Genomic DNA, 24,649 nt, shown 5'->3' on the forward strand with positions numbered 1-24,649 from the left:
GTAGCTCCTCCAGGAACAGATTAACCCTTTGAGGGTCGACAGGCCCTCTCCGAAACTCGTTCTCAGGGTCGGCCAAATTTAAAAAAAAAAAAATTATTTTCTCTTATGAAAAGATAGAGAATCTTTTCCCGATCATAAAGACACCAAAAGTTTGAAATTTGATAGAAAACTTACGGAATTATGCTCTCGCAAAGTTAGCGGTCTCGGCGATGTTTACGCATCGGCGATTTTGCCCACTTTGAGCCCCATTTTCGGCCAATTTCACTGTACTAGTCAACAAAAAACATGAATATTTCGCTAGAACTCCATTTTTTCTATCGAATGGGTGCAAGAAACCACTCATTTATGAAATTCAACTATCCAGTACAGTGGTCAGAATTTAGCAATTTTGCCAATTTCACACAAATTTCAAAAGATGCCAATTTCCGAATAGGGTCCAGAATAAACAAGAAAGACATTCCTAGCACTAAAATGACATTTCCTCTAGTCATTAGTAACGTCTCAAGGCCCCTCTTATATTCTTTTGCTTTCCACTTTGAATTTTTATTTTCACAAAAAATATAAGATTTACTGTTATGCAGACTACTGCATTAGTGTAAAAAATGGTATAAATATTATTGGTGCACTTGTGAAAGAATATTAGACTCACCAGTTGACGTGTATTGCACGCTTGGCACGATTTGTGTACTTTTGAAGTTTGGTAAAAATCGAACATTTCTGCTACTTTGAGCTCAATTTCAAGGCACTTTTCTTTGTAAAACCAGTCAAAATCATCTCAATTTCTGTAATATGTCTTCCATTCTATAAAATGAGACCAAGAAAACTAGAATACAACAATAAATACCATACGAAAATACACTGCAAAGTCGCTGATTTATTAAAAAAAAATGGTCAAAGTTTTTTTTTTATCATTATGCACTGTGTGCTGCAGGATTTTTTTTAGACTGTGCACACTGACCACATAGACCCATTCTTTCATATGAAGGCCTACCAGCTTTCTCCCACTAGATTTAAGGCCGCTAGAATTTATGAGTACTAGTACGTCAAAAACCCCTACGCGTAAGACGTACTAGTACGACGAAAACCCTCAAAGGGTTAATTACGAAAAACGAGGGACCACTGTACTATTATTATTATCATTACTAATATGGCATCTTGAGACATAAGACACTCTTACTGATTTTACTGTGCACCTGCATGCCAGCTCAGTGTGTAAGTTTATTTAGGTACAGGTATACATAAGTATAATAATCAGAATACATGTATATGAAAAATATGAAATAACTTTTAAAAACACGTGAAATTTTGAAGTTTCCAGACATAATAGAGAAACGTGGTGCTTATGGAGCTCACAGAGAATGTAAACAAACTGGGTGGGGCGTGGTGACCTTATTAGAAAGTCAGGTGGGGGAAGCCGTATAGCGAGTTTTGGTTATAATTTGAAATGTCTGTATTAGCGGAACACCGTAAAGTGAAACGCCATAAAGTGGGGTCCTGCTATACATTTGAACATGTAGTGAATTTCCAGAGTTTTTTCCAATTGTTTAAGTTTTTTTTTAATTTAGGCCTAATACATTAAATTCACCATCTAGCATTGTTACGAAGTGGGAGGAGCTAAATGAGAGACGGAGAGGTCAGCAGGAGCATTCAGTATTTAGTTAGTTGTCATGGGCATGGATGTTAGCCATGGCGCTAATGTTGTGTAATTGCGCTAATAATAGTAATAAAGGTTATCTATCACATTTATTCCAAATTGATATCAGAAACATGGTAAATACCCTAGAACTGTAATAAAAATGCTGAAATGAATAATGCATGCCATGTTATGTGAGAGGGGTAGACAGTGCAGGCTGCTGCTCTGTTACAAGAATAAGAATAAGTTTATTTTGACATGATACATGGTTAAATAACAAAAAAGGTACAACACCATGACTGGAATGGTACACAACCTGCACATAGAAGAGGGGAGCTTACAATGATGTTTCGGTCTGACTTGGACCATTTACAAAGTAACACTAACAAAAAGGAGAGAAGGAGAGTTTATATAGGCCAGGAGGTGGTAGTGGTAGTAGTGGAGGTAGAAGGTAGTAGTTGTGGAGGTAGTAATGGTAGTGGTGGAGCCAATCAAATGTGAGAAGAGTCCTAAATTGATTTTCAGACCGGGTTACTTTAATATCTTCTGGTAATGAATTCCATATTTTGGGGCCCTTTATGTGCAGAGTTTTTACACAGTGTGATATGGACACTAGGTATATCAAAAAGAGATCTGTGTCTTGTGTTGTGGTCATGTGTCCTGTTTAGGTTGGTGAGGAGAAGTTTGAGTGGAGGGTTTATATTTGCATGTATTGTTCTGTGTATGTGGTAGGCACATTAATAAGTATGGATGTTCTTAATGGTGAGCAGATTCAGACTTTTGAAAATTGGTGGAGTATGCTGGTGGGAGTGGGAATTTGTTATCATTCTTACTGCTGCCTTTTGCTGGGTTATTAGGGGTTTTAGGTGATTGGATGTTGTTGATCCCCATGCGCAAATTCCATATGTAAGATAACGGTATATGAGTGAATGGTACAGTGCCAGGAGAGTTGATTGTGGAACGTAGTACCTTATCTTTGATAGTATGCCTACGGTCTTGGAGATTTTCTTGGTGATTTGTTGTATGTGTGTCCGGAACTTAAGGCTACTGTCAAGGTGGATACCTAGGAATTTTCCCTTTGTGAGTCTTGTGACTGATGATCCGTTTAGCATTATGTTAATTGGATCATTTGCAGCTTTGTTTCCAAACTGAATGAAATAGGTTTTATCAATATTCAGGGTAAGTTTGTTAGTCATCATCCAGGCAGATATTTTCTGCAATTTGGTATTGACTGTTTGCTGGTATGACTGTGTTTGGGTGGGAAAAGACATATGTAGTGTCATCTGCAAATAATATGGGTTTGAGTAGTTGTGATGCGTTCGGTAGATCATTGATGTAGATGAGAAAGAGGAGTGGTCCAAGAACACTTCCTTGTGGGACTCCTACTGTGATTGTTTGGGTGGAAGTGTTTGCATCATTTGCATACACATATTGAGTTCTGTTACTAAGGTATGATTTTAGGTAGTTGAGGGAGTGGCCTCTGATACCATAGTGCATTAATTTGGAGTACAGCAGTTCATGGTCGACTGCATCGAAAGCTTTACATAAGTCAATAAAAATGTCAAGCGAGACTTCTTTCTTTTCGAGTGCGGTATATATTAGTTCTAGCATGCGTATGATAGCATCATTTGTGCTTTTATTATTCCTGAATCCAAACTGACAAGGGTTTAATATGTTGTGTGAGACAAGGTAGGAATATATCCATCTATGAATTAATTTTTCAAAGATTTTAGAGAGCAGTGGTAAGTTAGATATTGGTCTATAGTTATTCAAGTCAGCTTGGTCACCTCCTTTGGGGATCGGAGTGAACCTCGCTATTTTGAGGATTGTTGGGAAGGTAGATGATTCAGTGGATTTGTTAAAGAGCTTTGCAATAAATGGTGACAATACTTGAGAAGCTGGAACTGATGGGATCATGACAGAAATGTTAAAAGCAGGGGGGGATATAGTGTTGGAGTGGTTGGTACTTTTGTTTAATAAATGTATGAAAGAGGGGAAGGTACCTAGGGATTGGTGGAGAGCATGTATAGTGCCTTTATATAAAGGGAAAGGGGACAAAAGAGATTGTAAAAATTATAGAGGAATAAATTTACTGAGTATACCAGGAAAAGTATATGGTAGGGTTATAATTGAAAGAATTAGAGGTAAGACAGAATGTAGGATTGCGGATGAGCAGGGAGGCTTCAGAGTGGGTAGGGGATGTGTAGATCAAGTGTTTACATTGAAGCATATATGTCAACAGTATTTAGATAAAGGTAGGGAAGTTTTTATTGCATTTATGGATTTAGAAAAGGCATATGATAGAGTGGATAGAGGAGCAATGTGGCAGATGTTGCAAGTATATGGAATAGGTGGTAAGTTACTAAATGCTGTAAAGTTTTTTTATGAGGATAGAGAAGCTCAGGTTAGGGTGTGTAGAAGAGAGGGAGAATACTTCCCGGTAAAAGTAGGTTTTAGACAGGGATGTGTAATGTCACCATGGTTGTTTAATATATTTATAGATGGGGTTGTAAAAGAAGTAAATGCTAGGGTGTTCGGGAGAGGGGTGGGATTAAATTATGGGGAATCAAATTCAAAATGGGAATTGACAGCTGCTTTTTGCTGATGATACTGTGCTTATGGGAGATTCTAAAGAAAAATTGCAAAGGTTAGTGGATGAGTTTGGGAATGTGTGTAAAGGTAGAAAGTTGAAAGTGAACATAGAAAAGAGTAAGGTGATGAGGGTATCAAATGATTTAGATAAAGAAAAATTGGATATCAAATTGGGGAGGAGGAGTATGGAAGAAGTGAATGTTTTCAGATACTTGGGAGCTGACGTGTCGGCGGATGGATTTATGAAGGATGAGGTTAATCATAGAATTGATGAGGGAAAAAAAGTGAGTGGTGCGTTGAGGTACATGTGGAGTCAAAAAACGTTATCTATGGAGGCAAAGAAGGGAATGTATGAAAGTATAGTAGTACCAACACTCTTATATGGGTGTGAAGCTTGGGTGGTAAATGCAGCAGCGAGGAGACGGTTGGAGGCAGTGGAAATGTCCTGTCTAAGGGCAATGTGTGGTGTAAATATTATGCAGAAAATTCGGAGTGTGGAAATTAGGAGAAGGTGTGGAGTTAATAAAAGCATTAGTCAGAGGGCAGAAAAGGGGTTGTTGAGGTGGTTTGGTCATTTAGAGAGAATGGATCAAAGTAGAATGACATGGAAAGCATATAAATCTATAGGGGAAGGAAGGAGGGGTAGGGGTCATCCTCGAAAGGGTTGGAGAGAGGGGGTAAAGGAGGTTTTGTGGGCGAGGGGCTTGGACTTCCAGCAAGCGTGCATGAGCGTGTTAGATAGGAGTGAATGGAGACAAATGATACTTGGGACCTGACGATCTGTTGGAGTGTGAGCAGGGTAATATTTAGTGAAGGGATTCAGGGAAACCGGTTATTTTCATATAGTCGGACTCGAGTCCTGGAAATGGGAAGTACAATGCCTGCACTTTAAAGGAGGGGTTTCAGATATTGGCAGTTTGGAGGGATATGTTGTGTATCTTTATACGTATATGCTTCTAAACTGTTGTATTCTGAGCACCTCTGCAAAAACAGTGATAATGTGTGAGTGTGGTGAAAGTGTTGAACGATGATGAAAGTATTTTCTTTTTGGGGATTTTCTTTCTTTTTTGGGTCACCCTGCCTCGGTGGGAGACGGCTGACTTGTTGAAAAAAAAAAAAAAAAACTTGAGAAGCTTTTTTGTACATCAAAGCAGGCAAGTTGTTTGTCTCCTGCCTTGTTTTTAAGGGTGTTTATGATGAGCGTAACTTCTATGGGGTTGGTTGGAGCTAGGAATAGCGTACAGTGGACCTCCGGTATTCGATGGCATCGGTATTTGATAAATCCGGTATTCGGTGCATTTTAATGCAAAAATTCCGCCTCGGTATCCGATCAAAAACCTGGTATTCGATGCGATTCGTACGAGACGTGTCCACGTGTGGCCTGAACTGCCCTGTGTGTGCCAGTGTTTACAAGCCAGCCAGTATGCGCGCATCTAAGGATACATTCGGTACATTCCATATTATCACTTTTTTTGGTGCTTGTTTCTGCAAAATAAGTCACCATGGGCCCCAAGAAAGCTTCTAGTGCCAACCCTTCGAGAAAAAAGGTGCTAATGACTATTGAAATGAAGAAAGACATAATTGCAAAGTACGAAAGTGGAGTGCGTGTTTCGGAGCTGGTCAGGTTGTATAGTAAACCCCAATCAACCATCTCTACTATAGTGACCAGGAAAACAGCAATCAAGGAAGCTGTTCTTGCAAAAGGTGCAACTGTGATTACGAAACAGCGACCGCAAGTGTTAGAAAATGTTGAGAGACTGTTATTGGTGTGGATAAATGAAAAACAGATAGCAGGAGATAGCATCTCTCAAGCGATCATTTGTGAAAAGGCTAGGCAGTTGCATGACAATTTGGTAAAGAAATTGCCTGCAAATAGTGGTGATGTGAGTGAATTTAAGGCCAGCAAAGGTTGGTTTGAAAGATTTAAGAATCGTAGTGGCATACATAGTGTGATTAGGCATGGTGACGCTGCCAGTTCAGACCAAAAAGCAGCTGAAAAATATGTGAAGGAATTCAAGGATTACATAGACAGTGAAGAATTTAAACCTGAACAAGTGTATAATTGCGACAAAACAGGCCTGTTTTGGAAGAAAATGCCAAGCAGGACCTACATTACTCAGGAGGAAAAGGCACTCCCAGGACATAAGCCTATGAAAGACAGGCTTGCTCTTCTGATGTGTGCCAATGCTAGTGGTGATTGCAAAGTGAAGCCTTTATTGGTGTATCACTCAGAAACTCCCAGAGCGTTCAGGCAAAAGAATATCCTCAAGGCTAATTTGTGTGTGCTGTGGAGGGCAAACACTAAGGCATGGGTCACTAGGGACTTTTTCTATGACTGGTGACACCATGCATTTGCCCCCAATGTGAAAAATTACCTAATTGAAAAGAAATTAGACCTTAAGTGCCTCCTGGTATTAGACAATGCCCCTGGTCATCCTACAGACTTGGCAGAGCGACTTTCTGGGGACATGAGCTTCATTAAGGTCAAGTTTTTGCCTCCTAATACCACTCCTCTCCTGCAGCCCATGGACCAGCAGGTCATTTCCAACTTCAAGAAACTGTACACAAAAGCTATGTTTGAAAGGTGCTTTGAAGTGACAACAGACACACTATTGACTCTAAATGAGTTTTGGAAGAATCACTTTAATATCCTCAATTGTGTAAATCTTATAGGCAAGGCTTGGGAGGGAGTGACTAAGAGGACCTTGAACTCTTCCTGGAAAAAACTGTGGCCAGAATGTGTAGATGTTTCGGTCCCCTGCCAAACTAGTGGTTATATAGTTAACCTGCCAGCCGGCAGTACCACTGGGTACGTCATCAAACCCAATGTGGGGACTGCTGAGCCGGCTTTAGAAGCAGTAAGTACCTGAACACCTCACGGTACACATCTACTGGCAGTAGAGTATTCGTCTGACCGTCTTAATATATATATCTACTGGCATTAGAGGAAGCGCTCACCGCAGCTCACTGAGTCTGTTGGCCTCAGTTACCTGACGGCCGCATTCAGTGAGCTTGCAGCATGGTGTTCTACAAACACTATTTATCAACTGGTCTTGAAGGCGATAGGAAGTGCTCACCAGACCACCTTACGGTGTACTTCTACCAGCCTTGGAAAGTATTTACAGGACAGGTGATGTCTGCGGACTCACCGCCTACGCTGGTCAACTGTGGGCCGGAGTCATCGGATGCTGTTGTAGTGGAACACTGAGAAGAAAAGGGTGTCGTGTGACACTAAAGAAGTTACGGTTATAGTGTACATTGAATAGTGTCATGTGACTGGCCTCGAGAAAGACGCTGTGTGAGTGTGTCGCTGGGTGTCAAGGGTGACACAGTAGTGTATGACGCAGAGAAAAGGGTGTCGTGTGACACGGAGAGTAGGAGCGTCATTACGCAGAGAAAAGGGTGTCAAGGGACACAGCTGAGATGGAGCGTCATTACACGGATAAGTGTCGTGAGACACAGGGAGCGTCACAACTCGGATAAGTGTCGTGTGACACGGAGCGTCGTGTGTCGCTGGGTGTCGGGTGACACAAGTGTATGACGCAGAGAAAAGGGTGTCGTGTGACACGGAGAGTAGGAGCGTCAACACAGAGAAAAGGGTGTCATGTGACACGGAGAGTAGGAGCGTCAACGCAGAGAAAAGGGTGTCGTGTGACACGGAGAGTAGGAGTGTCATTACATGGATAAGTGTCGTGTGAGACACAGGGAGCGTCACAACTCGGATAAGTGTTGTGTGACACGGAGCGTAAATAGGGTGTCATGAGACAAGGAGTTGACTGTAATTTATTATTGTACAAATGTTATTTATAATTTATTATTTTAGCATAGATATACATAGTGACACAGTAGTGTCTGAAAAGTGGTACCCTGTGTGTAGGGTTACGAATCATTATTTATTATTTTAAAATGCTAATAATTTATTATTGTAACATGTATGTATATTTTAAATACCTCTAGACCAAAGATTGTTTTTTATATAATATTAAAGATTAATTTATTTTAATGTGTATATATGTATCCCGAACTTTTATATTACAAAAACACTAATTGGGTTTTACATTAGTGTTAGTAATATAAAAGTTCGGGATACATATATACACATTAAAATAAATTAATCTTTAATATTATATAAAAAACAATCTTTGGTCTAGAGGTATTTAAAATATACATACATGTTACAATAATAAATTATTAGCATTTTAAAATAATAAATAATGATCCGTAACCCTACACACAGGGTACCACTTTTCAGACACTACTGTGTCACTATGTATATCTATGCTAAAATAATAAATTATAAATAACATTTGTACAAAAATAAATTACAGTCAACTCCGTGTCTCACGACACCCTAATTACGCTCCGTGTCACACAACACTTATCCGAGTTGTGACGCTCCCTGTGTCTCACACGACACTTATCCGTGTAATGACGCTCCATCTCAGCTGTGTCCCTTGACACCCTTTTCTCTGCGTAATGACGCTCCTACTCTCCGTGTCACACGACACCCTTTTCTCTGCGTTGACGCTCCTACTCTCCATGTCACACGACACCCTTTTCTCTGCGTCATACACTTGTGTCACCCGACACCCAGCTACACACGACGCTCCGTGTCACACGACACTTATCCGAGTTGTGATGCTCCTTGTGTCTCACGACACTTATCCGTGTAATGACGCTCCATCTCAGCTGTGTCCCTTGACACCCTTTTCTCTGCGTAATGACGCTCCTACTCTCCGTGTCACACGACACCCTTTTCTCTGCGTCATACACTACTGTGTCACCCTTGACACCCAGCGACACACTCACACAGCTTCTTTCTCGAGGCCAGTCACATGACACTATTCAATGTACACTATAACCGTAACTTTTTTAGTGTCACACGACACCCTTTTCTTCTCAGTGTTCCACTACAACAGCATCCGATGACTCCGGCCCACAGTTGACCAGCGTAGGCGGTGAGTCCGCAGACATCACCTGTCCTGTACTTTCCAAGGCCGGTAGAAGTACACCGTAAGGTGGTCTGGCGAGCACTTCCTATCGCCTTCAAGACCAGTTGATAAATAGTGTTTGTAGAACACCATGCTGCAAGCTCACTGAATGCGGCCGTCAGGTAACTGAGGCCAACAGACTCAGTGAGCTGTGGTGAGCGTTCCTCTAACGCCAGTAGATATATATATTAAGACGGTCAGACGAATACTCTACTGCCAGTAGATGTGTACCGTGAGGTGTTCAGGTACTTACTGCTTCTAAAGCCAGCTCAGCAGTCCCCACATTGGGTTTGATGATGTACCCAGTGGTGCTGCCGGCTGGCAGGTTAACTATATAACCGCTAGTTTGACAGGGGACCGTAACAGTAGACAAAAGGGATTTTGAAGGGTTTGAGGCTAACCCTAGGAATCCTATGCCAGATGAGGAATCCATTGTGGCATTGTGGAAGTCCTTGGGGTTGGAAGTTAGTGAGGAGGATGTGAAAGAGTTGGTGGAGGAGGACAATGACAAACTAACCACTGATGAGCTGCTAGATCATCTTCAACAGCAAGAGGCCAGACCTGAGGAAACTGCTTCGGAGGAGGGGATGGATAAAGTGAAGAAGTTGCCTACTTCAAAGATTAAGGAAATGTGTGCAAAGTGGCTTGAAGTGCAAAAGCTTTTTAGATGAAAATCACCCTCACACAGCTACTGCAAGCCGTGTTGGCAACCTGTACAATGACACTGTTGTGAACTACTTTAGGAAAGTCATACAGGAACGAGAAGTACACTCCTCTATGGACAGATATGTTGTGCGACAGAAGTCCAGTGACTCTCAAGCTGGTCCTAGTGGCATTAAAAGAAGAAGGGAAGTAACCCTGGAAAAGGACTTGCTACCTCAAGTCCTAATGGAAGGGGATTCCCCTTCTAAACAATAGGTTCAACACTCTCCCCTCCTCCCATCCCATCAATCATCACCAGATCTTCATTAAAGGTAAGTGTCATGTATTCTATTGTTAGTAGAGCACTACAAACTGTGCATGTCTTCTTCAGTTTGTGTGCATTAAACTTGATATTTCATGTGGTAAAAGTTTTTTTTCATACTTTTGGGTGTCTTGCATGGATTAATTTGATTTCCATTATTTCTTATGGGGAAAATTGATTCACTTTCCGATAATTTTGGAACGGATTAATATCGCAAACCGGGGGTCCACTGTATTTATTTTATTTAGTTCTCATTGTTTTGTGTATGTAAAACTATAATTAATCTTTACAAAAATTAGGTTTTGTGAATATTTTTGGGTGTCTGGAACGGATTAATTTTACTTACATTAATTCTTACGGGAAATATTTCGGTTTTCGGAAATTTCGGTTTTAGGCTGGCCTTCTGGAATGGATTACAGCTGATAACTGAGGGTCCACTGTAATGAGTGTACTACAGTGGACCCCCAGTTTTCGTAATTAATCCGTTCCAGAGAGAGTGATTAAACTCAAATCTGACAAATTCCGAATTAATTTTCCCCATAAGAAATAATGGAAATCCAATTAATTCATTTCAGTTGCAAGCACTAAAAAGAATGGAAAAATACAAAATACAGTGGAACCTCCACTAACAAGTTAATCCAAACCGTGAACTTGCTCGCATCCGGATATGCTCGTTTGCAGAGTCAATTTTCCTCATTTAAATTAATTGAAATGGAATTAATTCTTTCCAGTGGAATTCCAGGCACCATAAAATACTTTAACGATTTCCCTAATATCAAATCTGCGGCTTATTTATCTATCACAATTCATCTAATACGACATAATAAACAATATAAATAACAAAGAAACCCGAAATATACTCTAGAATGAATAAAATATGTCATTATGTGGTAAACACTGCCATCTAGTGACAGCCTTCTGAAGCTGTCTATTATTATAATTATGTATTATATAGTACATTATTATTATACATATTATTATTATTATTATTATTATTATTATTATTATTATTATTATTATTATTATTATTATATATTATTATATGTATTATTATTATTATTATTATTATTTTTTATTATTATTATTATTATTATTATTACAATGTAAATAATTTGTAATTTTTATTCACACAAAAAATAGAAGATTTACTGTTATGCAGACTACTGCATTATTGTAATTATTGTATAAAACATGCTAATCCACTCATAACTGCATATTGGAATGGAGGTGACGTCATTTGTTTACTCTTAAACATCGGCAAAAATAGAACATTTCTGCAATTTTGAGCTCATTTTCAAGGTGCTTCTCATCATGAAGCCACTCAAAATCATATCTATTTCTGTAATATATCTTCCATTTCATCAAATGAGACCCAAAAAAAAAGAGAATACAACCATAAAAACCATGCGAAAATACCGCTAAGGGGCAGCTAACTGCTGAGAAGTGAACTCCATTATTTATGGTCCGATTTCTTTCATTTTTGGTGTACGTTAAGAAGCATCTTTCCATCATACACTGCCCAAGTTTCAATAAGATAGCCCAACAAACAAATGAGATCCAATTCCCTAGATCAAGCACAAGAGCCCTTCACCAGCATCAAGGAACCTCCTTTGAGGACTGCTCACTTATGGAAATTTTGCTCGCATATGGAAGCAAAAAATCGACCCATCGTCTGCTCATATTTGGAAAAACTCGCACGTGGATGCGCTCGCAAGTGGAGGTTCCACCACATATCGTATGAACGCGTGGGATCGTCCTCACTGGCTGATAAACAATGGCATACTGGCTGTACATGGAGTGTCGGGGTCGCTCAGGCCGTGTGGACATGTTCTAGATGAATGACTTGTACAGTGGACCCTTGGGTAACAGCAGCATTGACTAACGCCAAAATCGGACAGCGGCACATTTTTGCATCAAAATATTGGCTCGGCTAATGCCCAAGAACTCGGTTAAGGGCATTCATCCCAAACGTGTCTGCGCAGCCTGAGCCTATGTACAGGTAGTGTGACATTGTTTACAAGCCAGGGAGGACGATTCCTCGTATACATGCAATATATTTTGTATTATTTCATTGTTTTTAGTGCTTGTAACTGCTAAATAAGCCACCATGGGCCAAAAGAAAGCTTCTAGTGCCCTGTGGTAAAGAAGGAAAGAAGCACAACAGAATTAAGAAAAAGCTCGTAGCAAAAAACCAGAGTGGAGGAGGAAGAGAGAGGGGTTAATGTGCCTTCTGCAGTGATTCAGTGATTCTGCAATATGTACAATACTAAAGCAGCAGGTATCGATAAAGGCTATACTGCCAGCCAGCGATAAAGTGTAGAATTAACAGTGTAGCAATTAAGTTAAGTGAGTGAGCGATAGAAAAACAACAAGAAAGTAACTCTCCAAAGTTGTTGGATGTGCATCGGGCCAATGAACATAACGCCGGCCTGCTATGTATCTTCCACCACCCTAAACTTCTGCCAGCGTCTCCTCCATCAAACTAACTAATTAAACTAACATCTCCAAGGTAAGTGAAAATATAAAAGTGTAAGTATAAAAGTAAATATAAGTGTAAATATAAAAGGACCCCAATGGAAATGGGTCACTCTGACTTTTTGGGTTATCCTAGGTACGAATGTAGGTCAACTGTACACAATCACGAACGAGAATGATCTATCACGATTCCTCAGGAATACTAATCTTACAGAGAATAACTAAACAATGTCCAACCTAAAAGCCTACGTAGTGTAGTGTATGTTTTGCTCCATTATTGTTCAAATTTCATAGTACAATCTCTTAGTAATTAAATAATCAACTACCTCATTATGTGATTTTACTAGTAAGCATAAGTCACCTTATGTGATTTTCTTATTTACTATTGTTTGCTTAAATATTAGCTGAATTGATACTTTCTCTGTCCATATTACTACCTCATATTTTTTTAAATACTATTAACTGATATTACTTACTAAAATTAATAATTAATTACCATTTTTACTATCAGTACAATTTACTCTTAACATTTTTGACATCATTTAATTACCATTACTTGTCTAATGACCATAACCTGTTTTAATACCACATTGTACTGCCAAATAACCTCTAGTATAACTACCAGTGCAACACTGAATCCAAATAACTATTCTTAAAATTTAATACTTGAAATAAACATTACTTTTTCACTTTTTTTTTTTTTTTTTGCTAATTAATCTTTTTTTGTAATCATTATTACTTACTAAAATTTTATTAAACACCATATTTACTACCGGTCAATTTTACTTTTGAACATTAATTGTTTTTTTATACTTTTCATAATATTTTGTTGCCAAATTTTCAAGTTTGTATATTCAACTCCAACCTTTATATTATCCTTTGTACCTGTGTACCTGTGTACCCATGTACCTGTGTACCCGTGTACCTGTGTACCTGTCTACCATCTTACTATCATATTATAATCAAGTCATTGCCATTGTTATTTTTTACTTATTATTCTTTTGGTACTTTAATTTGTGAATTTTATTTTGTCAATTTAAATCTAGTTATACTCTTGATCTTGTTAACAACCTATATCAGACCCTAGTGCAATTGCAAGTACCATTTTAATTTGTATTTTTATATTATAAGTTTATACCTAGTTGTACTTTAGCTCATTCTAGCTCAATACATAGACAACACCTAAACTAACTATACCTAGTTGTACTTTAGCTCAGTCTAGCTCAATACATAGACAACACCTAAACTAACTATACCTAGTTGTACTTTAGCTCATTCTAGCTCAATACATAGACAACACCTAAACTAACTATACCTAGTTGTACTTTAGCTCATTCTAGCTCAATACATAGACAACACCTAAACTAACTATACCTAGTTGTACTTTAGCTCATTCTAGCTCAATACATAGACAACACCTAAACTAACTATACCTAGTTGTACTTTAGCTCATTCTAGCTCAATACATAGACAACACTAAATTCATTATATTAGACCTTAGTGCAATTACAAGAGTGAATCTGGTGCCACTTGTAATTTTTTTTTTTTATAGTATTAGTTTATACCTAGTTGTACTTTAGCTCATTCTAACACAACACATAGACAATATCAATTTCATTATGTTTATTAGTGACTATACTCTATATGACCAAAGTGCTTTAGCGGTATACCTATCCAAACCTCCCACCACTTCAGAAATCAGTATTAGAACTCACCACATAATACAGGATATAAACAACCACTATTTAAACCTAAAACATAAATGATCACGTTGACCCTGATCTAAACCTCCATAATCTAACACACAATCAAAACTTATTGGAAAGTAATTGCCTTTATTACACAGCATCACAAGCCAGCACTATCCTGAACACTGCTCAAAGTCTATCAGTTTTTAACTACAACATCAGGTCCTTAAGCAAACACTATGATGACCTCCTGGCACTCCTTGAGTCACTAAAGACACCCTTCTCCTGCATTATTCTTACTGAGACCTGGATTAAGCAGGACACAACTGATATCTACCCACTACCAGGATACACAGCAATCCACAACTGCAGACCATACCAAGTTGGGGGTGGTACTGCAATCTAATACTCTAACCAACTATCTTGTATTAGCACTAATTGCTTAAGTGATGAATATGGGGAATACATTTTTGCTAATTTTACTGTAAAAAACCTCAAGACGCCTATAACAATCGGTGCCATATACCGGATACCCCACACAAACATCCCAAACTTCAGTGAGAATCTAAAGTCACTAATAACAAACAGACAAATGAACAAGCACCACCTTCCCTTAGCTGGAGACTTCAATATCAACCTTGGCCTACCAGATGATCAGACTGTAACTGATCTCATCAACAATATGAACAACACACTTCTCATACCAACAATAACTAAACCAACCAGGCTGACTGAGACAAGTGCAACCAAAATAGACCACATATGGACCAATATACTAGCACCCCTTAAATCAGGGATAATCACATACAGCACTACTGACCACTACCCAACCTTCCTCTTAACAAACATTAGTAAGCCACCACTCGAATACAACAAAGTTTCATTTAGACTCCATGACGAGGCCTCAATAAGGAATTTCACAGCAGACCTAGAGACTGAAGATTGAGACACAGCAGACCTAGAGACTGTTGACTGGCCTACTGAATTCTCCAATGCCATGGTATTGACGACTGGACAGACATTTTTCTTAACAAAATACTTAGACTATACAACAAACATTGTCCTATAAAAACGAAACAGATCACGAATAAACGGCTTGGTTGCCCATGGCTAACCAGCAGCATTCTGAAATCCATTGATAAGAAACACCAATATGAAAAGCAATATAGACAGGGCTTAATACACAAAGATATTCTTAAACAATACTCAACAATTCTCACCAAATAAATAAAGAAAGCCAAACAACTGTACTACTCCAGCAGATTCACTGACACAAGAGGAGATATAAAAAAGGCCTGGACAACACTTTCCCAGATTCTGGGGACCCACAAAATGAAAAAACCAAGAATATTGTTCTTAAAATAATAAATCCTAACTAGTCACAAGTTTGCCTATGATACTCCAATATAGACACTTTGTATTGTGCCAAAACAAAAGCATTCACATTGCTAAACTCACAAATTATGATGTAGTCACTTAGCCTTAATACCATAATCTGTAAGGATTTACTGTTAAGATTTAATCTAAGTCTGCTCGAAATGCCTAGCCATGCTAGGTGTCCTAGTGGCCCCCTTTGTAATTAGTATTTTATAACATGTAAACCACACAATACCCAAAACCTGTAAACCCCACATTGTAACCCTTATAGAGAATAAACTTGAATTAAACTGAATTGAATATGTTGCTATGTATGATAATATAAAATAAACTTGAATTAAACTGAATTGAATATGTTGCTATGTATGATAATCTATGTAATTGTATTTGTGTATACCTGAATAAACTTATTTATAAATTAAAATGTAAATATTTCATATTTATAAATTATAATGTAAATATTTCTTATTTATAAATTACATACATTGTTTACCTGTGTTAGTGTTGGTGGGTTCTGTTGGTGCCGCCACCACTACCACCATGTACGGCTTCTCTCAGTGGCCCCTATAAACCAATCAACAACACTTCCATCACTTTACTCCTCTCCTACATTACGGCATATTTTATTCATTCTAGAGTATATATCATATTTCTATGTTATTAGTATTGTTTATTATGTCATATTAGATGAATTGTGATAGATAAATAAGCCGTAGAGATAATATTAGTGTTACATTGAAGCATAATAAACTCGTCTCCCTCTTGCCTCCTACTTGTCTTCCATACACAAACAAGAGTCAATAACGGTAAGTGTGATGTTAAATATTCATTTATCGATTTTATTAGTGCTTTATATTTATTTGTCATTGTTTTCTGTATGTATATCTACATTTAATCTTTAAAAAATATATTTTTTGTTAATACTTTTGGCTGTCTGAAATGGATTAATTGGATTTCCATTATTTCTTATGGGGAAAATTAATTCGGCTAAAGGCAAAATCGGTTAAAGGCAAGCTCTCTGGAATGGATTAATGCCTTTACCCAAAGGTCAACTGTACTGTCACCAATTACAGTTGACCCCCGCCTTACGAACGCATCACGTTACGTTAAATCTGCCATATAAAGAATTTCAACACAAAAATTTTGCCTCGCCTCACGATAAAAAACTTGCCTTACATGATTCACCCAGGACGCGTCCCACGTGTGGCCTCAGCGCCAGTGTTCACAAGCCATCCAGTGCGGTCGCATCTACGCATACATTCAGTACATTTCACATTATCCCAGTGTTTTTAGTGCTTGTAACTGCAAAATAAGTCACCATGGACCCCAAGAAAGCTTCTAGTGCCATCCCTGTGGTAAAAACGGCGAGAATTAGTATGGAATTGAAAGAAGAGATTAAGGAAATGTGTGCAAAGTGGGTTGAACTGCAAACCTTTACGGATGAAAATCACCCAGACACAGCTACTGCAAGCCGTGTTGGCAACCTGTACAATGACAATGTTATGGCCCATTTTAGAAAAGTCTTAAAGGAACGGGAGGTACAGAGCTCTATGGACAGATTTGTTGTGCAACAGAGGTCCAGTGACACTCAAGCTGGTCCTAGTGGCATTAACCTTTAAACGGTCCAAACGTATATATACATTCTCTCGCGTAGTGCCCCAAACGTATATATACATTTCCTTTGTCATTCATTCAACATTGGCACGATAAGCCTGAGTCGCCTAGACATGAGAGAATGGGTGTGTGCACTCACTGTGTGCCATATGAAAAAAATTGGGGATGCCTGGGTACCACATGATCTTTTTTCCTATTAATAAAAAAAAAACAATTTTTTTTTCCTCAAAAAATTTGGGGCACTACGCGAGAGAACGTATATATACGTTTGGACCATTTAAGGGTTAAAAGAAGAAGGGAAGCAACCCCGGAAAAGGACTTGCTACCTTAAGTCCTAACGGAACGGGATTCCCCTTCTAAACAATAACTTCCACACTCTCCCCTCCTCCCATCCCATCAATCATCACCAGATCTTCAATAAAGGTAAGTGTCATGTATTCTCTTTTTAGTAGAGTAGTAATTGTGCATGTCTTCTTCAGTTTGTGTGTATTAAAATTAATATTTCATGTGGTAAAAAAAAATTTTTTTCATACTTTGGGGTGTCAGGAACGGATTAATTTGATTTCCATTATTTCTTATGGGGAAAATTAATTTGGCTAACGACAATTTCGGCTTACGATGAGCTCTCAGGAATGGATTAATATCGTAAGGTAGGGGTCCACTGTACTGCAACACTCTTAAACAAATCCATCGAATCCTCCACCTTCCCAGGAATTTTCAAAATAGCGAGGGTTACCCCAATCCACAAAGGAGGTGATCAAACTGACTTCAAAAACTATAGACAAATATCTAACCTACCTCTGCTTTCTAAAATCTTTGAAAAAATAATTCATAGACAGATCTATTCCTACCTCGTCTCACACAGTATACTAAACCCCTTTCAGCTTGGATTCAGGACTAATAAAAGCACAAATGATGCTATTATACACATGCTAGAACTAATATACACCACTCTCGAGGAGAAAGAAGTCCCACTGGGAATCTTCATTGATTTACATAAAGCTTTTGATACAGTTGACCATGATTTGCTGCACATTAAATTAACACACTATGGTATAAGAAGGCACTCCCTCAACTACCTAAAGTCATACCTTAATAACAGAAGCCAATATGTGTACGCAAATGAGTAAAGGTAGAAAGTTGAAAGTGAACGTAGAAAAGAGTAAGGTGATCAAGGTATCAAATGATTTAGATAAAGAAGAATTGGATATCAAACTGGAGGAGGAGGAGTATGGAAGAAGTGAATGTTTTCAGATATTTGGGAGTTGACGTGTCAGTGGATGGATGTAAGAAAGATGAGGTTAACCATAGAACTGATAAAGGAAAAAAGGTGAGTGGTGCATTGAGGTATATGTGGAGACAAAAAACATTATCTATGAAGGCAAAGAAGGGAATGTATGAAAGCATAGTGGTACCAATGCTCTTATATAGGTGTGAAGCTTGGGTTGTAAATGTTGCAGCGAGGAGGCGGTTGGAGGCGGTGATGTCCTGTCTAAGGGCAATGTGTGGTGTAAATATTATGCAGAGAATTCGGAGTGAGGAAATTAGTAGAAGGTGTGGAGTTAATAAAAGTATTAGTCAGAGGGCTGAAGAGGGGTTGTTGAGGTGGTTTGGTCATTTAGACAGAATGGATCAAAGTAGAGTGACATGGAGAGCATATACATCTGTAGGGAAAGGAAGGCACGGTAGGGTTCGTTCTCGAAAAGGTTGCAGGGAGGGGGTAAAAGGTTTTGTGGGCAAGGGGCTTGGACTTCCGGCAAGCATGCGTAAGCGTATTTGATAGGAGTGAATGGAGACAACATCCCTTCATAAATTTACATTTATGAAGGGATTCAGGGAAACTGGCAGGCTGAACTTGAGTCTTGGAGATGGGAAATACAGTGCATGTACTCTGAAGGAGGGGGGTTAATGTTACAGTTTTATAACTGTAGTGTAAGCACGCCTCTGGCAAGACAGTGATGGAGTGAATGATGATGAAAGTTTTTCTTTTTCGGGCCACCCTGCCTTGGTGGGAAGCAGCCGATGCGTTAATAAAAAAAATAAAAATTATATAAAATAATATAAAAATGAGAAACAAAGGTATAACGGTAACACTTTTGCAAGCAGCAGGACTCCATGTTGCCGTCAGGTAAGCATCCAGCACCAACTTCACGGTTTTATATCTCTTTAACCCTTTCAGGGTCCATCCCGTAGATCTACGGCTTTGCGTTCAGGGTCCAAACCGTAGATCTACGTCATGAGCTCAGCTCACTCTGATAAACTGTGAGTGGTACATTTGGGCCTAGATATGAGAGAATACGTCTATGTGGTATGTGTACACCACATAAAACAGATTCTGCAGCACACTGTGTATAATGAGAGAAAAAAAAAACTGAAATCATGATTTTTCGATTAAAACAGTGACTTTGCAGTGTTTTTTCGTATGTTTTTTATAGATGTATTTGCGATTTCTTGGTCTCATTTGATAGAATGGAAGACATATTACAGAAATAGAGATGATTTTGATTGGTTTTAGCACTGGAAATGGCTTGAAACTGAGCTCAAAGTAGCAGAAATGTTAAATTTTTGCCGATATTCAAGAGTAAACAAACGACCGCACACGTCTAATACACGCCAGCTGGTGGGTCTAATATGCATTCACAAATATGGTGATGATATTTATACAATTATTACAGTATTGCATAACAGTAAATCTTCTATTTTTTGGTGTGAATAAAAATTCATTATGTGAATAAAAAATCAAAATGGAATTTATTTGTAAAGCCTAAAAACATAACTAATGAACAGAGGAAATGTTAGTTTAGTTCCAGGAATACCTACATTGTTTATTCTGGACCCTATTTTGAAATTGGAATATTTTGAACTTTGTGTTAAATTGGCCAAATTAACAATTTCCGATCACTCTATTTTGTAGTTGAAACAGTTGACTTGGCGATTTCTTGTGATCAATTGATAGAATAGAAGTAATACTAGTGAAATAGCTAAGAATTTGGTTGATTGGAATAATGTAATTGGCCTAAAATGGGAGTCAAAGTCGGCAAAATCGCCGATTTGTAAATATTGCTGACATTAAAATTCGCGAGCATAATTTTGTCAATTTTCCATCAAATTTCATACTTTTTGTTTTCTTTCCTTCACAAAAAGATTCTCTACCATTTCATAAGAAAAATAAAAAAAATTTTTTTTTAAAATTCTTGGACACTGGGGCACCACTTCAGATTTGGGCCTTGGACCCTGAAGGGGTTAACTACTGGTCCTAATTTTTCTTTTTTTTTTTGGGGGGGGGGGAAGGGGGGCTTAATACACACAGAAAATTGCCCTCTTTAACCCCTTGACTGTTGCAACCCCCAATCCTGAAGTGTCTCCTGGTGTTGCAAAATTTAAAAAAAAAAAAAAAAAAAAATTCTTATGAAATGATAGAGAATCTTTTCCCAATTGTAATGACACCAAAAACACGAAATTTGATGGAAAACTGATGGAATTACGCTCTCGCGAAGTTAGTGACCTCTGCGATATTTGCAAATCGGCGATTTCGCCCACTTTGAGCCCTATTTTCGGCTAATTCCATTGTTCCAGTCGACCAAATTCATAACTATTTTCTTAGAAATCCATTTTTTCTATCGATTGAGTACAAGAAACTGCCCATTTACCAATTTCAACTACCCAATAATGTGGTCAGAAATTTGCAATGTGGCCAATTTCACGAAAATTAAAAAAACATGACAATTTCAAAATAAGATCCAAAATGAGCAATGCAGACATTCCTGGATCTAAAATAACATTTTCTTTGTTCATCAGTCACATCTCCAGGCCCCTCTGATATTACTCTTGTTTTCTATTTTGAATTTTTATTCAAACAAAAAATAGAAGATTTACTGTTATGCAGACTACTGCAATACTGTAATAATTGTACAAATAATGTCAACTCATTCATGACTGCATATTAGAATGGCTAGTTGGACATTTATTGGACAATGACATCATTTGTTTACTTTTGAATATCGGCAAAAATCAAACATTTCCCCTAATTTGAGCTCCATTTCCAGGTTCTTTTTATAGTAAAATCAATCAAAATCACCGCTGTTTCTATAATATGTTTTCCATTCTATCAAATGAGACCAAGAAAACGAGAATACAACCATAAATACTATATGAAAATAGACCACAAAGTCAGCATTTTAATTAAAAAAATGGTCGGAGTTTTTTTTTCTCATTATGCACTGCATGCTCCAGGATTTTTTTTGTATGGTGCACAGTGACCACACAGACTCATTCTCTCACATGTGGGCCTACCAGCTTTCTCCTGCTTGATTTGAAGCCGCTAGAATTTATGAGTACATGTATATATATGTCAAACACGGTACCTCGTAAGACGTATATATACGACCTGAACAGTCAAAGGGTTAAAAATTTTTTTTTTTTTTTTCAAAATACAGTGGACCCCCGCTTTACGATCAGCTCCCAATGCGACCAATTATGTAAGTGTATTTATGTAAGTGCGTTTGTATGTGTATGTTTGGGGGTCTGAAATGGACTAATCTAATTCACAATATTCCTTATGGGAACAAATTCGGTCAGTACTGGCACCTGAACATACTTCTGGAATGAAATAATATCATAAACCGGGGGGTCCACTGTATTCAGAGCACTGGGCGAGCAAACATAGATCTACGTTTGGACGGTTAACGGGTTAAAACAGTGACTTTGCGATGATTTTTCATAGGTTTTTACAGTTGTATTTGCTATTTCCTGGTCTCATTTGATAGAATGGAAGATATAGTACTGAAAATGGCTTGAAACTGAACTCAAAGTAGCAGAAATGTTCAAATTTTGCCGATGTTCAAGAGTAAACATATGACGTCACACATCTAATATGCGTGAGCTGGTGGGTCTAATATACATTCATGAATGTGCTGATATTATTACAATATTGCATAACAGTAAATCTTCTGTTTTTTGGTGTGAATAAAAATTCATTATATGAATAAAAAATCAAAATGGAATTCATTTGTAAAGCCTGAAAATGTAACTATTGAACAGAGGAAATGTTAGTTTAATGCCAGGAATGTCTGCAGTATTTTTTCTGGACCCTACTTTGAAATTGGAATATTTTGAACTTTGTGTTAAATTGGCCAAATTACCAATTTCCAATCACTTTATTGGGTAGTTGAAATAGTTGACTGGACGATTTCTTGTGCTCAATCGATAAAATAGAAGTAATGCTAGCGAAATAGCTAAGAATTTGGTTGACTGAAATAACATAATTGGCCTAAAATGGGAATCAATGTTGGCAAAATTGCTCATGCGTAAATATTGCTGACGCAACAAAATTCAGAAGATCATAATTTTCTCAATTTTCCATCAAATTTTGTACTTTTTGTTTTATTACCTTCAGAAAAAAGATTCTCTGCCATTTCATAAGGAAAAAATAAAAAAAAATTTTTTTTGAAAATTCTTGGACCCTGGCTGTCACTCTTGAGTTTGGCCTCTGAACCTTCAAAGGGTTAAGGATGAAGCTTTAATTGATAAAGAAAAAATGCCTTTCTAGTAATAAATGAGAGTTTAAAAAAGGATGGAACAAGAACAAGGACAATAAGGGACGAAAGACAAGGTTTCACTGTTGGTGATGTATAGGTATGGCTTACAAGCCAGTGTTGGTGATGTATTAATACGCCAAAATTCTAGAGGCTTTAAATCTAGTGGGAGTAAGCTGGTAGACCTACATGTGAGAGAATGAGTCTGTGTGGTCAGTGTGTGCAGTATTAAAAACAATCTGAGAATGCCATTTCAGTAGTCCTTGTTTACCATGCCTTGTGGTAAGAAATATCTCACTCCCTGGCAAACTGGGACTCTTCTCTTCCCAAGGGATAGTTCTAACACAGATGGACGTGTCAGTGAAGATGAATTTCATGGTTTTGAGGAGTTCGTGACTGAAAGCAATGCCCAGGATACAAGATACAGACAGTGAAAAGGGAAGACAGAGTGGGTGGTGGGGAATGCAACGTGGATGGTGGGGAAGATGATGTGGTTGGGGAAGACACCATGGGTGGTTGGGAAGACAGCATGCAAGCAAGTTTATTAACCCTTTCAGGGTCCCCAGGCCCTCTCCCAGACTTGTTCTCAGGGTCGCCCAAATTTAAAAAAAAAAATTATTTTTTCTTATGAAATGATGAAGAATCTTTTCCCTATCATAATGACACCAAAAGTATGAAATTTGATGGAAAACTTACGGAATTATGCTCTCGCGAAGTTAGCGGTCTTGACGATGTTTACGCATCGGCGATTTTGCCCACTTTGAGCCCTATTTTCGGCCAATTCCAGTGTACTAGTCGACAAAAATCATAACTATTTTGCTAGAACTCCATTTTTTCTATCGAATGAGTACAAGAAACCACCCATTTACCGATTTCAACTATCCGTAAGTATTCCATCAAATTTCATACACATGCTAGAACATATATACACTGCAATAGAGAAAAAAGAAGTCCCACTGGGGATCTTCATTGACTTACGTAAAGCTTTTGATACAGTTGACCATGACTTGCTCCACGTAAAATTGTCACACTATGGTATAAGAGGGCACTCCCTCAACTACCTCAAGTCTTACCTCAGCAACAGAAGCCAATATGTGTACGCAAATGGGGCAAACTCTTCTGCACAACCAATTACAGTTGGTGTCCCACAGGGAAGTGTCCTTGGCCCTCTTCTCTTTCTCCTATACATAAATGACCTTCCAAATGCTTCGCAATTACTCAAACCCACACTATTTGCAGATGACACTACATACGTCTTCTCTCACCCGAGCCCAGTCACGCTAGCCAATACTGTAAATACCGAATTACAGAAAATATCTACCTGGATGAGGACTAACAAACTTACACTAAACATTGACAAAACCTACTTCATTCAGTTTGGTAACAGAGCTACAGATGTCCCTCTTAACATAATGATAAATGGATCACCTATCACAAAACTAACAGAGGGAAAATTCTTAGGAATCCACCTTGATAATAGACTCAAATTTCATACACATATACATCAAATTTCTAAGAAAATTTCCAAGACTGTAGGCATACTATCGAAGATACGGTACTATGTTCCACAGTCAGCCCTCCTGGCCCTATATCACTCTCTTATTTACCCCTATCTCACCTATGGAATTTGTGCATGGGGCTCAACAACAATTAACCATCTCAGACCACTAATTACCCAACAAAAGGCTGCAGTTAGAATGATAACAAATTCTCACTACAGGCAGCACACTCCACCAATATTCAATACACTAAACCTACTCACCATACAAAACATCCATACT

General features: G+C 38.2%; 1 protein-coding gene across 6 annotated transcripts in view; it reads right to left on the minus strand.

Moving 5' to 3' along the window:
* ida (anaphase promoting complex subunit 5 ida) overlaps positions 1–24,649 on the minus strand; it is a 348,644-nt gene that overhangs the window by 282,475 nt on the left and 41,520 nt on the right. Inside the window, exon 2 of one of the 6 annotated variants that reach the window (XM_070093408.1) lies at positions 23,942–24,158. The exons of the other annotated variants lie outside the window; for them this stretch is intronic. The gene's annotated coding sequence lies outside the window, so the exon portion shown is untranslated. The remainder of the gene's footprint in view (positions 1–23,941; positions 24,159–24,649) is intronic. 6 annotated transcript variants of the gene reach the window in all.

This window comes from Cherax quadricarinatus, chromosome 42, assembly GCF_038502225.1.
Source record: "Cherax quadricarinatus isolate ZL_2023a chromosome 42, ASM3850222v1, whole genome shotgun sequence".
NCBI classification, from domain to species: Eukaryota; Metazoa; Arthropoda; class Malacostraca; order Decapoda; family Parastacidae; genus Cherax; species Cherax quadricarinatus.